Source organism: Ovis aries, chromosome 4 (assembly GCF_016772045.2).
Source record: "Ovis aries strain OAR_USU_Benz2616 breed Rambouillet chromosome 4, ARS-UI_Ramb_v3.0, whole genome shotgun sequence".
Classification (NCBI taxonomy): Eukaryota; Metazoa; Chordata; class Mammalia; order Artiodactyla; family Bovidae; genus Ovis; species Ovis aries.
This window is the reverse complement of record NC_056057.1, coordinates 113,358,553-113,377,363: the sequence shown is the minus strand read 5'-3', so window position 1 is coordinate 113,377,363 and position 18,811 is coordinate 113,358,553.

The following is an 18,811-nucleotide window of genomic DNA, read 5'->3' as shown; positions in this document are numbered from 1 at the left end:
ATACATTAGGTTCTTTTTGCTGTATATATTCATCTCAAACTCCTAATTTACCTCCTCCTCCCCCAGACTAGAACTTATATAAGAAATGGAGACAGGAGGTAGGTTTGGGAGTTCCAGAACACAGATGCTATTTGCACCTGAGAGTGAACGAGATTTCCAGGAGTGACTTTCTAGGCAGATGACTAAAGTCTTGAGTTAAGACAAAGTAATAAAGCTAAGCAGGAAGCATGACAGGCAACAACAGTTCTGTGTAGAGAGTTTTCAAACAAACGTTCAAAGTAACATAATACAAATAGAAATACAGGAAAACACCCCATTTGTCACATTCGGTGGAGGTTGCAATGTTTATACCTCAGGGAGAGAGTTGCACACCATCCAAAGAATTCCTGACCTTAGAGGGTTCATGTTTCACCTTAGAGAATGGCTGACCTGCACTTCTGCAGGATGACAGAAAAAGAAACATCAGTAGACTGTAATAGACATTACTATAAAGCAATGATTGGGAGGTTAGGAATCTCTTGGTGGTTCAGTGGTTAGGATTCCATGGGCTCTCTCTGCCATGGCCTCAAATCAATCCCTGGTGGGGGAGCTAGAATCCCACAAGCTTTGAGGCGCTGCCAAGAAAAAGAAGGAAAAAATAAAAGCAATGGTTCATAGATGATTTTTTCTCTGAAACACTGCATCCAAAGATATTCTGGGAAAAAAGAATTACATAGCTGATAACTAAATAAGTTAAACAGTTCCCTCCTACACACACATAATCTATGGCTGTCAAGAGGAAGACATTATGTATTATAATACTGTGAATTTGTTTGACCATGGGATTCCTTTCTCCCCCATCTTCCCCCTATCCCAACACTGTGATCTGTGGACGTAAGAGTTCTGCAGGACTCAACTTTGGAAAACGTTACTGAAGGATAGCCCTGCCTCCAGCCAAGTAGCCCTTAGTCTGTTAATAATGAGAGTATCAAAGGATGAAGGCCTTCAGTTTTAAGTAACAAAATAGAACTTCAAGTCAGAATAAATCTTTTATTTTAGCACACTGTGCTATGTGACAGACACTAACAAATTTGTGTTAGATATTACATAATAATACTAGATAATATTAAGAAGTGATATGATTTAGGCAGGTTTATGGGATTCTCAGATGGATCAGTGGTAAAGAATCTGCCTGCCAATGCAGGAGACACTGGTTCGATACCTGGGTCAGGAAGATTCCCTGGAGGAGTAAATGGCAACCCACTCCAGTCTTCCTGCCTGGAAAATCCCGTGGACAGAGGAGCCTGGCAGGCTACAGTCCATGGGGTTGGAAAAGAGTCGGATTTAGTCTCAACTGAGCACACACATCACTGCAGATGGTGACTGCAGCCATGAAATTAAAAGACGCTTACTCCTTGGAAGAAAAGTTAGGACCAACCTAGACAGACTATTCAAAAGCAGAGACATTACTTTGCTGACTAAGGTCTGTCTAGTCAAGGCTATGGTTTTTCCAGTAGTCTTGTATGGATGTGAGAGTTGGATTGTGAAGAAAGCTGAGCGCCGAAGAAATGATGCTTTTGAACTGTGGTGTTGGAGAAGACTCTTGAGAGTCCCTTGGACTGCAAGGAGATCCAACCCGTCCATTCTGAAGGAGATCAACCCTGGGGTTTCTTTGGAAGGAATGAAGCTAAAGCTGAAACTCCAGTATTTTGGCCACCTCATGGGAAGAGTTGACTCATTGGAAAAGACTCTGATGCTGGGAGGGATTTGGGGCAGGAGGAGAAGTGGACGACAGAGGATGAGATGGCTGGATGGCATCACCGACTTGATGGGCGTGAGTCTGAGTGAACTCCGGGAGTTAGTGATGGACAGGGAGGCCTGGCGTGCTGCAATTCATGGAGTCGCAAAGAGTCGGACATGACTGAGCGACTGAACTGAACTGAGCACCTCATAATTACTAGAGATACATGGTTATGTCAGTGGTGATCACGGGGCAGCCAGCCTCAAATGCATGAGGAAAGAAGGGTCAGGGGCCCTGATACAGATGAGGGCCCATGATGAGGGAGCAGGAGGAAGAAGAGGAGGAGGGGTCCCTGTGGGGAAAGGGAAGGAGGAGGATGTGATAAGGTAGAGACTTTGAGGGAGACTGAAGGCCAGGGCCTCCAGTTTGGTGTTCTCACATATTGCCTGTTATAACTGGTTTGACCTGGGACTTCCCTGGTGGTCCAGTGGCTAAGACTCCATAATCGCAATGCAGGGGGCCTCAGTTCGACCCCTGGTCAGGGAACTAGATCCCACATGCTGCAACTAAGAAGTCGCATGCCACAGCTAAAGATCTTGCATGCCACAGTGAAGATCACAGATCTGTGTGTCACAGCTAAGACCTGGCAGAACTAAGTAGATCTTAAATATGTACAGAATTGGAGGATCTCAGAGGCAGTAAAAGATCCAGAGTGTTTGAATCTTATTAGAAACTGGAAGTGTTGTGGAGGAAGTTGAGAAAAAGGGCACCACCCAGCTAAACCCAAGTACTCCAGGTTGCCCACATTACAAATGAAAAAGATCCAGAGTGGTGTCTAAAGAATTGAGGGATTTCTGGGAACGAAGGTATTATTTTAAGCACAAGTTTCTAAAACTTCTCTTCCTTACCCAAAATTTCTAAATCAATGCTACCACAATCTGGTGGAATCTGTGACTTGCAAAAAAAAAGAAAAGTTCTGTCTTCTACAAAGGAATGGTCTTCCTGGGTAGCTCAGCTGGTAAAGACTCTGCCTGCAATGCAGGAGACCTTGGTTTGATCCCTGGGTGGGGAAGTTCCCTTGGAGAAGGGATAGGCTGCCCACTCTAGAATTCTTGAGCTTCTCTGGTAATTCAGACAGTTAAGAATCCACCTGCAATGTGGGAGACCTGGGTTTGATCCCCAGGTTGGTAAGATCACCTGGAGGAGGGCATGACAACCCACTCCAGTACTCTTGCCTGGAGAATCCCCACGGACAGAGGAACCTGGCGGGCTACAGTCTATGGGTTCCCAAAGAGTCAGACATGACAGCGACTAAGCACACACCACACACAAAGGACTAATAAATATGAGTGGCCCAACAATGGTCATATTAAAGTGACAGAATGGTTTAAACACTTTTTTCCCATTAAAATCAAGAAGATCACTGCTGAGCTATTACTTAACATTATGGAATGCATCATATGATTGTATACCTGAAACATCTGAGAGAATCAGTTAGATAACCGGGTGGTGGCGGTGGTGGTGGTTAGTCACTAAGTCGTGTCTGACTCTTTAAGGCCCCATGGACTGTAGCTCACCAGGCTCCTCCGTCCATGGAATTTTGCAGGCAAGAATACTGGAGGTGGTTGCCATTTCCTACTCGAGGGGGATTGATCCTGCATCTCCTGTATTGACAGGCAAACTCTATCACTGAGCCACCTGGGAAGCCCTGAAGAGGGTGGTGAAATAGTTATTTTTAAGACAGGGCAAGAAAGTTTTTAAACATAAAATTGTCTCTCTGCCCTGGGGACTCCTAGCCATCCATTGGTTAGATCTCTGAGCTTCCACTGCTCAGGGTGGCCTGGTCAGGGAACTAAGGTCCCACATGCCATGCAGCATATCCGAAAGAGAAAAGTTTCCCTCTGCCATTACCCTCCCTCTAGCGTGCATTGTGCACCTGCGTTACACACTAACTAGACCGCCTTAGAGGACACAGGAGTGCCTACTCGCAGTTTCCTCCTGGTACCGGCAGTGTAACACCTCAAGAGTTAATATTCTTTTCTCTGTCCTCTAAGGGGTCACAGTAACCCACTAGTTGCCTTATTGGTTGGCAACTAGTACTTTGATGTGTAACCTTTGTCTCAAAAACCTGTATAACTGTGTTTTGACTTCTGACGGGTGAAACAGTCTTCAGAACTCTCTGAAGGACTGTCTCCATTGTGATAATCCTCAGGTTGGTTCAAATAAAAATGTCTATGTCTTCTATGAGGTCAACTACTGATTAGTTGTTTTCACAGACAAGAAGGAGTAGAGTACCAAAAATTGAGGCAGAAAAAGGACAACCTTACACAATGCACCTCCCTGATTTATATGCCTATCAATTTTAGGTCCAACCTTGTGTAATTATCAAAGGAGAAAGAGGCCAGAGTTTAAATTTTAGCACTCCCAGTCAAGACATCCTGGGAGTCATGGACACCTACTGGATGAACATCAGGATTAAAAAAACTAAGACCATGACATCTGTTCACATCACTTTGTGGCAAACAGAAGGGGGAAAAGTGGAAGCAGGGATAAATCTTATTTTCTTGGGCTCCAGAATCACTGTAGGTAGTGACTGCAGGCCATGAAATTAGAAGATGCTTGCTCCTTAGAAAACTATGACAAACCTAGATGGTGTTATTTAAAAGCAGACATCACTTGACCAACAGAGGTCTGTATAGTCAAAGCTATGGTTTTTCCAGTAGTCACGTAGAGATGTGAGAGTTGGACCATAAAGAAGGCTGAGCCCTGCCAGAGAATTGATGCTTGGGAATCATGGTGCTGGAGAAGACTCTTGAGAGTCCCTTGGACTACAAGATCAAACCAGTTAATCCTAAAGGAAATCAACCCTGGATATTCACTGGAAGTACTGATGCTAAAGCTGAAACTCCAGTACTTTGGCCACCTGATTCAAAGAGCCACTCAATGGAAAAGACTCAGATCCTGGGAAAGACTGAAGGCCAAAGGGGAAGGGGCGGCAGAGGATGGGATGGTTAGATAGCATCACCGACTCAATGGACATGAATTTGAGCAAACTCCGGAAGATAGTGAAGGACAGGGAAGCTTGGCATGCTGCAGTCTCTGGGGTCGCAAAGAGCATTTAGCATTTAGCGACTGAACAGCTAGCTGAAAGCGCCTCGCTACCAGGATGCCTCTGGGGATTCTTGGCTCCTCCTGCCTGCAGGCGGCGCTGTGGGATCCCAGTCCCTAAGCCAGACCAGAAAGGCGAAGTTCCCAGGATGGCTTGCGTGTCGTCAGGGCAACGGGCGGGGAGGGGCGCAGGCCCCGCCCTTCCCTCCTCTCAGCGGCCGCTAGAGCCGGATTCTCAGCGGCAGTAGCGGCGGGGCCTTTGGAAAGGGGAACTTGCGTCCGGCAGAGGTCTGGAATACCGCCCGGCACCACGCCGGTGGTTGGCTCAGCGGCCACCTTCCGGATCTCGGGCTACCCAGACTGCAGGTGTCATCAGTTGGGAGCAGTAACCGCTCGGCCTGGCAGAGGGGTCAGCGCTCGGTCGCAGGAGTAAAAGCCTGCTCCGGCGGGAGCCGGCCAGGAGGAGGCGCGGTCCTGGATGCTCAAACTGACTGAAATCTGCAGCTTTAGCCGATAGCGTGTGTTGCCCAGAGGGGCTGTGCAGGGAAATCCATGCTCTCAGCCGTGTACACGTAAGCTCCTTGCAGCAGAGAAGTGATTAAAAAAAAAAAAAAAAAAAACTTTGTTACCCATGCGGTGTGTGACCCCAGTTGGAAATACTTGTTGAATCAATGAATAGAAGAGACCTATGCATAGCCACTGACTTTACAGTCAGTCCAGGGCTTTCTGAATGTTCCTGTTTCTCTGAAGCTCAGTTTGTGTGCTGGGAATACTGTTGGTAAAGATACAGCGTGGGAGAGAGAGCTGAAGGAATTACGGCTGAGAAAGGGAAAGAGATCCCATAGGGGGCATATAGTATAATACTATTAATAAATTGCAATTATAGGGAGTGTAGTTCTTTAGAAAATGATAATGATGGTTGCGACTCTTATTTTAGTTTCAAATCTTTCGAAGATCCCCAGGGGTGACAGTAACTCAGGTTCCAGAGACTTAGTTTAAATCGAAATTAATATTTCTCAAGGAACAGGACAATTTCTTACTGTCTTTCACACTAACACACAAAATAAATGATATTTAGAATAGACTCTTTAGAGATCATAACCCAACTCCCTCATTTTAGAGATGAGTAAAGGGAGTTACAGAGAGGTTGAAGTAACTTACCCCGGGTCACATAGCTCATGATTGAGAATATAGCCTGTTTCTTGAGTTCCAGTTCTGTGCTCTCCTCCCTTCCCTTCAATACATATTTAATATTTATTGGGACTTCTTTCCTTTAGTAAATATTAATACTGACAGTATTGTTTCTCTTGGGCTGGGGCTCCTTAATTAAGCTTCTGTTTCACATATTCTAAGTTGCCAGGAAGCTAGAGGGCATTTTCCTTATTCCCCTTTGTCATCTTCTGGGGAAAGTGGTGTTTTGATTTTATTGTGCAAATGGTCTTGAAAAGATTGTGGATGATTTATCATTTCTTTCTGACATTCCTAACATGCTCTCGGGGCAAATAGTTTTCAGTTTAAATTTCATTTTAGTGGAGACAGACTACTAACTGTAGAAGTTTCTGTAAATGTAACTTTCTTAGAAACATAAATGTGTTTCAGATTTCTCACAGGAAATGTTGAAGACAGTTCTATGTGTCCTTTATCACACTTTTTTTTTAAACACATTTACACAACTATGCCATACTATAGGTACTTACATGACTGTGTCTTAGGCGATGCACTCAAATGTCCTTTTTATTGAATCAAACTCTTTGTTTCAAGTTGTGTTTCTCTAATTAGAAATGAGTGTCTCTGGCAGTTCCAGTGACTACTTCTTTATGAATCCCCTGCCCCCACAACTGTTCCTGTAAAACAAGGGCCTATATGTTGAATGTTCCACCTCTGTCAGGGTATAAATCTGCTTTGTTTGGAACAAACATTAAATTTTGGAAAGACGACCAGAAAAACCATCACAAGCTCTTTCTGGTCATGCAAGCCTTGCCCATTTTGCATGTTGGAAAGTCTGGCTTCTCAAGATGTATGTCATAACTTCCTGCCTGATACAAACAAAGGTAGAAGGCTTTTAAACATTACTGAGAAAGAAAGAAATGTGTTTGAGTGTCCAGGTGGCAGTGCCCTGTGATGACATGGTAATCTGTTTCTGAGCACAGGAGTAGGAGAATCTGGATAAGCAGCAAAATGAATTTTACACGTGTGTGATGAGAGGTATGGAGGAGACTGATCTCTGTAGACATGAGGTGTTTTGTTGAAAATTTGAGAGTAATTCATGAAATCAAAGGATAAGCAAGTCTCAGCAAGTCATCCATACTTTCTGTTTGCTACTTGGTCAGCCTTTAACAAGACAACAAACTTGACCTACCCATCCAGTGTCTTTAAAAGTCACATATATTTTTATTCAAGTCACTTTTGCAGTTGAAGATTCAACAGTGATGGAGTCATCCACATAGTGGTGAAAGAGTGTAACTGGACTGAAAATCATCCACTTAGAGTTTTCATGCTGATGGTGCTGATGTTAAAGGTAGAATATGCCATCTTTGAGAAGAGAAAACTACCCATACTTTTGCTGTTTGAAAATTGTGTTATAACTACCTCATCCTTTGAGAATGATTTACATGGGGGAAAAAACACTCTCCTTCCTGATGGATATGAATGAGGAAGGATGCAGCCCTAAGAAACGCTGAACCAACACAACGGAAGCGGAACTGAGAGATCAGGAAACTTCATCCTGGTAACATTGTTTGAGCTCTGTATTAGGCAGTTCCTAAGCTTATTCTGTCCCTGATTCTTCACATGTGTGAACCAGTAACATCTCCTTATCGTTTAAAACATCGTGGAATTGCATTTTCTCTTAAAAAAGGGAGAGTCCTAAAAGACATAGAAATTGTTAACAGGATGGGAGTTTGTGTGTAACTGATCCTAAAATTTGGATTCTGCTCCATAGAAAAAGTAGAGTAAAAGGAGTAATGACTGTCCTGGTCTGAGAAGGTGACAGTCTTTGTTAGGTAGTAGGTGTCATCTCTAGTGCCTTGGGACTTAGACCATGTGCATACTAATATGGAGCATTAGGGAGTTGTCAGGGTGAAAAAAAAGTTCAGATGTTGCAACTTGCTTGTTTTCAGCCCTCAATAAGTTTCTAGAAAAAAGAGACAGCCTTAGGCTGTCAAGGCCTTGATACTTCTCAAGGTTCAGTTCAGTTCAGTAGCTCAGTCATGTCCGACTCCTTGTGACCCCATGAATCGCAACATGCCAGGCCTCCCTGTCCATCACCAACTCCCGGAGTTCACTCAGACTCAGGCCCATTGAGTCCGTGATGCCATCCAGCCATCTCATCCTCTGTTGTCCCCTTCTCCTGCCCCCAATCCCTCCCAGCATCAGAGTCTTTTCCAATGAGTCAACTCTCTGCATGAGGTGGCCAAAGTACTGGAGTTTCAGCTTCAGCATCATTCCTTCCAAAGAAATCCCAGGGTTGATCTCCTTCAGAATGGACGGGTTGGATCTCCTTGCAGTCCAAGGGACTCTCAAGAGTCTTCTCCAACACCACAGTTCAAAAGCATCAATTCTTCGGCGCTTAGCTTTCTTCACAGTCCAACTCTCACATCCATACATGACTACTAGAAAACCCATAGCCTTGACTAGACAGACCTTAGTCAGCAAAGTAATGTCTCTGCTTTTGAATATTCTGTCTAGGTTGGTCCTAACTTTTCTTCCAAGGAGTAAGCATCTTTTAATTTCATGGCTGCAGTCACCATCTGCAGTGATTTTGGAGCCCCAAAAAATAAAGTCTGACACTGTTTCCCTTTCTATTTCCCATGAAGTGATGGGGCCAGATGCCATGATCTTTGTTTTCTGAATGTTGAGCTTTAAGCCAACGTTTTCACTCTCTTCTTTCACTTTCATCAAGAGGCTTTTTAGTTCCTCGTCACTTTCTGCGATAAGGGTGGTATCATCTGCATATCTGAGGTCATTGATATTGCTTCCAGCAATCTTGATTCCAGCTTGTGCTTCTTCCAGCCCAGCGTTTCTCATGATGTACTCTGCGTAGAAGTTAAATAAACAGGATGACAATATACAGCCTTGACGTACTCCTTTTCCTACTTGGAACCAGTCTGTTGTTCCATGTCCAGTTCTCACTGTTGCTTCCTGACCTGCATATAGGTTTCTCAAGAGGCAGGTCAGGTGGTCTGGTATTGCCATCTCTTTCAGAATTTTCCACAGTTTATTGTGATCCACACAGTCAAAGGCTTTGGCATAGTCAATAAAGCAGAAATAGGTGTTTTTCTGGAACTCTCTTGCTTTTCCCCTGATCCAGCGGATGTTGGCAATTTGATCTCTGGTTCCACTGCCTTTTCTAAAACCAGCTTGGACATCTGGAAGTTCATGGTTCACGTATTGCTGAAGCCTGGCTTGGAGAATTTTGAGCATTACTTTACTAGCGTGTGAGATGAGTGCAATTGTGCGGTAGTTTGAGCATTCTTTGGCATTGCCTTTCTTTCGGATTGGAATGAAAACTGACCTTTTCCAGTCCTGTGGCCACTGCTGAGTTTTCCAAATTGGCTGGCATATTGAGTGCAGCACTTTCACAGCATTATCTTTCAGGATTTGAAACAGCTCAACTGGAATTCCATCACCTCCACTAGCTTTGTTCATAGTGATGTTTTCTAAGGCCCACGTGACTTCACATTCCAGGATGTCTGGCTGTAGGTGAGTGAGTACATCATCGTGATTATCTGGGTCATGAAGATCTTTTTGTACAGTTCTTCTGTATTCTTCTGTATTCTTGCCACCTCTTCTTAATATCTTCTGCTTCTGTTAGGTCCATACCATTTCTGTCCTTTATCAAGCCCATCTTTGCATGAAATGTTCCCTTGGTATCTCTAATTTTCTTGAAGAGATCTCTAGTCTTTCCCATTCTTTTGTTTTCCTCTATTTCTTGGCATTGATTGCTGAGGAAGGCTTTCTTATCTCTTCTTGCTATTCTTTGGAACTCTGCATTCAGATGTTTATATCTTTCGTATTCTCCTTTGCTTTTTGCTTCTCTTCTCTTCACAGCTATTTGTAAGGGCTCCCCAGACAGCCATTTTGCTTTTTTGCATTTCTTTTCCATGGGGATGGTCTTGATCCCTGTCTCCTGTACAGTGTCACGAACCTCATTCCATTGTTCATCAGGCACTCTATCTATCAGATCTAGGCCCTTAAATCTATTTCTCACTTCCACTGTATAATCATAAGGGATTTGATTTAGGTCATATCTGAATGGTCTGGTGGTTTTCCCTACTTTCTTCAATTTAAGTCTGAATTTGCCAATAAGGAGTTCATGATCTGAGCCACAGTCAGCTCCCATTCATGTTTTTGCTGACTGTATGGAGCTTCTCCGTCTTTGGTTGCAAAGAATAAAATCAGTCTGATTTTGGTGTTGACCATCTGGTGATGTCCATGTGTAGAGTCTTCTCTTGTGTTGTTGGAAGAGGGTGTTTGCTATGACCAGTGCGTTCTCTTGGCAAAGCTTTATTAGTCTTTGCCCTGCTTCATTCCATATTCCAAGGCCAAATTTGCCTGTTGCTGCTGCTACTGCCAAGTTGCTTCAGTCGTGTCCGACTCTGTGCGACCCCATAGATGGCAGCCTGCCAGGCTCCCTCGTCCCTGGGATTCTCCAGGCAAGAATACTGGAGTAGGTTGCCATTTCCTTCTCCAGTGCATGAAAGTGAAAAGGGAAAATGAAGTCACTCAGTCGTGTCCGACTCTTAGTGACCCCATGGACTGCAGCCCACCAGGCTCCTCCATCCATGGGATTTTCCAAGCAAGAGTACTGCAGTAGGGTGCCATTGCCTTCTCTGGACTGAAATACTGAAGGTATTATAATTAGCGATAGCTCAGCTTACTAGCCTGAATTTTGATCCCAAGGTTGAAAGGAAAAAGGAATCAGAGCAAGACTTGAAAAAAAGGACACAGAGGAAACGCTACAGGTGGAAAAAGGTGTGTAAAGCTGGAGGGCAAGGCTGAATGCAGAAAATGATGCCACGAGCCAGTAGTCATTATGGGGGTGCAACCAGGAAGGGAAGAAACAACTGGCCAGAAAATGACTCGGAAAGAGTCTTCATAGATGACAACACCTGCTAAAGGGAAAAGGAAGACAAAGGCATCGGGCAAAGACAAGAGGTACTGCTGCTGCTGCTGCTGCTAAGTCGTTTCAGTTGTGTCAGACTCTGTGCGACCCCATAGACGGCAGCCCACCAGGCTCCCTCATCCCTGGGATTCTCCAGGCAAGAATACTGGAGTAGGTTGCCACTTCGTTCTCCAGTGCATGAAAGGAAAAGTGAAAGTGAAGTCGCTCAGTCATGTCTGACTCTTAGCAACCCCATGGACTGCAGCCTACCAGGCTCCTCCATCCAATTTGCCTGTTACTCCAGGTGTTTCTTGACTTCCTACTTTTGCATTCCAGTCTCCTATAATGAAAAGGACATCTTTTTTTGGGTGTTAGTTCTAAAATGTCTTGTAGGTCTTCATAGAGCCGTTCATCTTCAGCTTCTTCAGCATTACTGGTTGGGGCATAGACTTGGGTTACTGTGATATTGAATGGTTTGCCTTGGAAATGAACAGAGATCATTCTGTCGTTTTTGAGATTGCATCCAAGTACTGCATTTCAGACTGTTTTGTTGACCATGATGGCTACTCCATTTCTTCTGAGGGATTCCTGCCTGCAGTAGTAGATATAATGGTCATCTGAGTTAAATTCACCCATTCCAGTCCATTTTAGTTCGCTGATTCCTAGAATGTCGACGTTCACTCTTGCCATCTCCTGTTTGACCACTTCCAATTTGCCTTGATTCATGGACCTGACATTCCAGGTTCCTATGCAGTATTGCTCTTTACAGCATCAGACCTTGCTTCTATCACCAGTCACATTCACAACTGGGCATTGTTTTTGCTTTGGCTCCATCCCTTCATTCTTTCTGAGTTATTTCTCCACTGATCTCCAGTAGCATATTGGGCACCTACCGACCTGGGGAGTTCCTCTTTCAATATCATATCATTTTGCCTTTTCATAGTGTTCATGGGGTTCTCAAGGCAAGAATACTGAAGTGGTTTGCCATTCCCTTCTCCAGTGGACCACATTCTGTCAGACCTCTCCACCATGACCTGCCCGTCTTGGGTGGCCCTACAGGGCATTGCTTAGTTTCATTGAGTTAGACAAGGCTGTGGTCCTAGTGTGATTAGATTGACTAGTTTTCTGTGATTATGGTTTCCGTGTGTCTGCCCTCTGATGCCCTCTTGCAACACCTACCGTCTTACTTGGGTTTCTCTTACCATGTATGTGGGGTATCTCTTCACGGCTGCTCCAGCAAAGCATAGCCGCTGCTCCTTACCTTGGAGGAGAGGTATCGCCTCACCGCTGCCCCTCCTGACCTTGAACGTGGGTCTCCTCTAGGTCTCCTGCGCCTGCGCAGCCACCGCTCCTTGGATGTGGGGTAGCTCCTCCCGGCTGCCGTCTGTATCCTCGTGGGGCGGAGTGGGTAGCTCCCCTGGGCCACCACCCCTGACCTCGGACATGGGGTAGCTCCTCTTGGCTGCCGCCCCTCGGGCATGGGGTCCTCCCAGCTTCTGCCCCTGACCTCGGACGTGGGGTAGCTCCTCTTGCCCATGCTTGTGCGCTGTCACGCAGGGCAGTTATTTTGTAGACTGTCCCTCAATCTGGGTGCACCTGATGTATCTTCATGATTATGTTCAGTTTATTTGCCTTCTGAGAGTTAGCCAAGATGTGATGCTGTGTTTATCTCATTGCATCTTATCAGGTGGCGTGTGTACATGTGTGCTAAGTTGCTTCAGTCGTGTCCAACTCTTTGCGACCCTATGGACTGTAGCCCACCAGGTTCCTCTGTCTATGGGATTCTCCAGGCAAGAATACTGGAGTGGGTTGCCATCCCCTTCTCTAGGAGATCTCCCTACCCAGGGATTAAACCCGCGACTCTCATATCTTCTGTGTTGGCAGGCAGGTTCTTTACCACTAGAGCCACCTGGAAAGTCCCCAGTAGGTATTACACTTACACATCCAGTTAGAGGGTGCAAATCTAGCTTTGCCACAAAGCCTTCCCCTCACTGAAAATGATTGTCTCATTTGGGTTTTCTGGGACTCCTCTGGTGGTCCAGTGGCTAAGACTCTGCGCTCCCAACACAAGGAGCCCAGGTCAGGAAACTATATCCCACATGCCTCAACAAGTTCACTTGCCTTGGCTGAAGATCCCAAGTGCCACAGCTAAAAGGTCCCGCCTGCTGCAACTAAGACCCAGTGCAGCCAAATTTTTAAAAAAGTAAGAAAAAACTACTCATCTGGGTTTTCTGTTCTGTGAGTGACACGTTAGCTTAGATGGATATTCAGCGTAGTATCAAGGGCAAGGTGGTACACCTTAACTCAGAATAAGCTTTACCTTTAAAAGGAAGATTTTTTCCTCCTATTTTTCTCTAAAATGATTTTCCTTTTCAAAAAAAGAAAATCATACCTGTTTTTCTTTCTATCCAATTATTTAAAGTACCAATGAAAGTGGGGAAATGCTTCAGATATAACGTCAATGGAAAAAGAAAACAAACAGCATCCAAGACTGGATTCATAGTATCTCAGTTTGTAAAAGAAAACGTGGGTGTGTTTATTGTATATGCACACTGACAGAAAAATGATTGGTGATAAACCACAAAATTCACAGAAGTAATCTTTAGAATGTTTTCCTTCTTATATTTCTTTATTCCTTCCTGTACTTTCCAAATATTCCACAAATAACATGTATTACTATTTTTAAATAATTCATGAAAAGTGAGGTACTTAAAAGGTATTCTTCTCTGTTGAAAAACTAATATACATTGTTGTTGTTCCTTGTCTTTTTGTTCTCTCGTGAAGTTTTTCCTTCATAGCAAGATGATCACTCTTACCTCTCTTGTGTCCTCGGACAGTCCCTGGAATATTGCTTCCTGAACTTGCATGTTCCACTTTCTTCTCCCTCAACACCCTCTCCATGGCTGATTTCGTCCACTCACGCTTCACTTGCCCATCATATACTCGTGTTTCTCCTAAACTGGTCAATCACCAATTTTTACACAGATTTCAGTTCTTCGTTACCACTTTAATATTACTATTTTTCTTCATCCCAGCTACCACCACCATCTCTCACCTGGGTTAGCAGGAGACCGTCTTCCTACCTGGCATTCCTGACTCCAGTCAGTCTCCACTGCCACGTGCCCACCAGAGTGATCTTTATAAAATGAAAACAACTCCATTGCACTCTCCCGCTTAAAATTCTTCACTGAATTCTTCTTTAAGTTAAAAATACTGACTTATTTGGCTGCACAGGGTCTTCCTTGCGGCACTGTGAGATCTTCTTTAGTGGCAGCATGTCAGCTCTTACTTGTGGCAAACCAGGGCTCGCTGCATTGGAAGTGGGGAGACTTGGCCACTGGACCACCAGGAAAGTCCCAAATTCTTCATTGAATTCTTTTTGTCTGTTTTCTATTTTTGTAATTTCACGGGCTCTAGGGTGCACACGCTTCAGTAGTTGTGGTGTGAGGGCTCAGTAGTTGCAGTTACTGGACTCTATACCATAGGCTTAGTTAGTAATTGTGGGCACATGGGCTTAGTTGCTCCCCAGCATGTGGGATCTCAAAGGCATGCCAAAGAATGTTCAAACTGCTGCACAATCGCACTCATCTCACACGCTAGTAAAGCAGTGCTTAAAATTCTCCAAGCTAGGCTTCAACAGTACATGAATCGAGAACTTCCAGATGTTCAAGCTGGATTTAGAAAAGGCACAGGAACAAGAGATCAAATTGCCAACATCCGAAAAAAAAAAAAAAATTGCCAACATCCGTTGGATCATCGAAAAAGCAAGAGAATTCCAGAAAAACATCTACTTCTGTTTCATTGACTACACCAAAGCCTTTGACTGTGTTAATCACACAAACTGTGGAAAATTCTTCAAGAGAGGGAATACCGGACCATCTTACATGTCTCCTGAGAAATCTGTATGCAGGTTAAGAAGTAACAGTACTGGACATGGAACAACGGACTGGTTCCAAATTGGGAAAGGAGTACGTCAAGTCTGTATATTGTCACCCTGCTTATTTAACATCTATGCAGAGTACATCATGTGAAATGCAGGGCTGGATGAAACTCAAGCCGGAATCAAGATTGCCGGGAGAAATATCAATAACCTCAGACATGCAGATGGCACCACCGTTACGGCAGAAAGTGAAGAACTAAAGAGCCTCTTGATGAAAGTAAAAGAGGAGAGTGAAAAAGTTGGCTTAAAGCTCAACATGCAGAAAACTAAGATCATGGCATTCAGTCCCATCACTTCATGGCAAATAAATGGGGAAACAATGGAAACAGTAAGAGACTTTATTTTGGGGGCTCCAAAATCACTGCAGTGGTAACTACAGCCATGAAATTAAAAGACGCTTGCTCCTTGGAAGAAAAGTTATGGCCAACCTAGACAGCATATTCAAAAGCAGAGACAATACTTTACCAACAAAGGTCCCTCTAGTCAGAGCTTTGTTTTTTCCAGTAGTCGTGTATGAATGTGAGAGTTGGACTATAAAGAAAGCTGAGTGCCGAAGAATTGATGCTTTTGAACTGTGATGTTGGAGAAGACTCTTGAGAGTCCCTTGGACTGCAAGGAGATCCAACCAGTCCATTCTGAAGGAGATCAACCCTGGGATTTCTTTGGAAGGAACGATGCTAAAGCTGAAACTCCAGTACTTTGGCCACCTCATGCGATGAGTTGACTCATTGGAAAAGACTCTGATGCTGGGAGGGATTGGGGGCAGGAGGAGAAGGGGACGACCGAGGATGAGACGGCTGGATGACATCACGGACTTGATAGACATGAGTCTGAGTGAACTCCGGGAGATGGTGATGAACAGGGAGGCCTGGCGTGCTGCGATTCATGGGGTTGCAAAGAGTCGGACACGACTGAGCGACTGAACTGAACTGAACTGAACTGGCCTGCAAGGAGATCCAACCAGTCAATCCTAAAGGAAATCAGTCCTGAATATTTATTGGAAGGACTGATGCTGAAGCTGAAGCTCCAGTACTTTGGCCACCTGGATGTGAAGAACCAACTCACTGGAAAAGACCCTGATGCTGGGAAAGATTGAAGGTGGGAGGAGAAGGGGATGACAGAGGATGATACGGTTGGCTGGCATCACCAACGTGATAGACATGAGTTTGAGTAGGCTGCGGGAGTTGGTGATGGACAGGGAAGCCTGGTGTACTGCAGCCAATGGGGTCGCAAAGAGTCGGACACAACTGAGCAACTGAACTGATGACAATATATGTGTAAGTCTGCACACTGAAAATCACTTGTCACTCAATACATATGGAATGAGTAAATAAATAAAGTTGGTAGGGTCTAAACTCAAGACCATGTAGTTTGACCCCAGAACCTCTACTCCTAACCTTTCACAGCAAACACAGTGAATATTTTTTGCTTCTAATATAAAAGTATTCTGTCTTTAAGTTTTACTATTTAATTTCCACAAGGGCATAGGTCTTTTTAGTTATAGCTCCCAAATGTCTGGAACTTCCTAACATTTAGTGACAATAAAACTCGAATACTAAAATAATCTGTTTGGGACCTCCCTGGTGGTCCAGTGGTTAAGACTTCACCCTCCAATGCAGGGGGCGAGGGTTCGAACTCTGATTGGGGAATTAAAATTCCACATGCCTTGGTGCCCAAAAGCCAAAACATTAAAACAAAAGCAATACTGTAACAAAGTCAATAAATACTTTAAAATTGGTCCATATCAAAAAATCTTTAAAATATTCTGAGTTTGGGTCTTAAAACATCATCTTAAGAATTCTTAGAGTGCAGAGCAATGAGAAATGGTGGCCAAGACTACTGGCTTAACAAAAAAATGGCCGTGCAAGTTACCTGTATCTGCAAACTTGGAAAGAATGTCTTGTCACAATCTCCTGCAAAAATGTCAGCTTAGTCTTATTCTCAATGGTTGGCCACACCTGTATGTGTGAACATTTTGCTGTTTTGAATCACATCAAGGGCAATAAATACTGAAATCATTGGAAGATGCAATAAAAGTTGCAGCAGCTGAATAACATTACACCCTAAAAGAGAATGACAGTCTTGTACCAAGTCTCAGCTATGCAAGGAATGGAGTTAAGGAATATGGTAAGCATGCTCAGGTAACTGCCTGAGCAGCTAAAGGAGGTCTGAGTGTGGGCGTGACCTCATTTCAGTCTCTCCTCTTCATGAGTCAAGGTGGACCCTTCTAGAAAGAGCTCAGTTCCTTAAAAAAAAAAAAGTAAGAACAAGAGGGAAATGAGTATGATGTGATATTAAGTTAAAAATGTAGAAAAGTCCATGCTAATTGTATCTCTGGCTACAGTGGTGTTTGCATGAAGAGGCAGATTTTTCTGAAACATGAATCCCTTTATTTTCAAAAATGTCAGCTTTTCCCCTCTCCTGAAAGAGAACTGTATCAGAACCAGGGGAGGGTAGTCAGGACCATACCTGAGCTCTCCAGCACAGAGAAGAAACAGATTCATCCCACAGGGGTTAAGTCCCCAAGAGATGGATCATCAGCCTCGTGCCTCCAGAGCATGCAGATGTGCAGCTGCCCGGGTTCAGTTTACAGGTTTCTGACTGTATATTCTTGACCTGTGAAAACTGACACAAGTGCCAAGCTTGGTAATGACACTGTCACAGATCCACCTGGAGACTATCTAGAGAGGCCGCTTCTCTAGAGCGTGCATTTGAAGCACATGTTGAAGTTGAACTGTAAGCATAATCTAAGTATTAAATGGCAGCCCTGGGGACAAGCCAGGAGCCAGCTCTTTGTGGAAGCCTTCCTCTATTCACAACTAGCTATGAAGATCTTGGAGATAATCAGGAAAATCTCTCTCCCTGAACACAGATTCTCCCAGCTTACTTGTTCCCATAACCAAATTGGGTGACATTTGGGGATAAAGAAAAAACCAAGGAGCTTTTCAACTTGATAAACTAATGTTTTGCTGTTGAGTAAGCTTCTGTCATACACTAAATGTTTTTTTAAAAAGTAAATATTACTTTAATCTCACAACTAAAATGATACTGATTTCATGTATGTGTGTGTATGTATATATATGTATGTATGGCATATTAAGAGGTTTCATCTCATACCTTGTATCAACAAAGGGTCTTAGTGAAATTGGTAGTATTTGTGCCACATCTGGACAAACGGGATTCTAAATCCTCAGTTTCATAAGGGTTCAGAGGAAACTACCAAGAAAGATAAAAATTCTGGCTTGGGACACTATCTTTTTGAAGAGTTTCTTAAAATGATATTGAACTGTTTGACATTCTACAGGCATAGCATTCTGACAAATCACTTAGTGCATACTCACCCTGTCCTTGAAATTAATTAAGTAATGTCTTCCTGCCTTACAAAAAGTGAGAGGGGTACTATCAGATTCAGTAGTTGGATAGAAATTCACTAAATTTAATAAAACTTTCTAACTGCCAAAGTCTGTTGAGTAGTTAGCTTTCTTTCTTCCTGACAATCTGTATACACAGAAAAATACTTCTAGATTCTCCAGTTTTGTTTTTTGACCTGTCTTCTGTAACTCTTTAGGTATATGAGTTTCCAGGTGTTACAGAAACCTCAAACCCCGAGACACATCACGGCTCTACATACAAAAATCATTATCTTAACCTAGTTTGTTTCCTCTTAAATTGTCAGGAGGGAAGACCTGAAGTCCATAGTTAGAATTTTATAAACCGCTGTACTGCCTATCCGATATGTCACTTTTGCAGAAAATCAGGAGAGAAATTGATAACATGAAGCAAAGTTTAGACACGCACCTGATGGCCTTTTCCTAGATAAAACCCGAGAAAGAAGGTTTCTCCCAAATCCTAGTTCTGGATTCACTTTTACTGCAAGCTACTCCGCCCTCAAATCCAATCTGTGTTTTCATCCAGCAAGGAAACGCAAACTTTCAGTCGC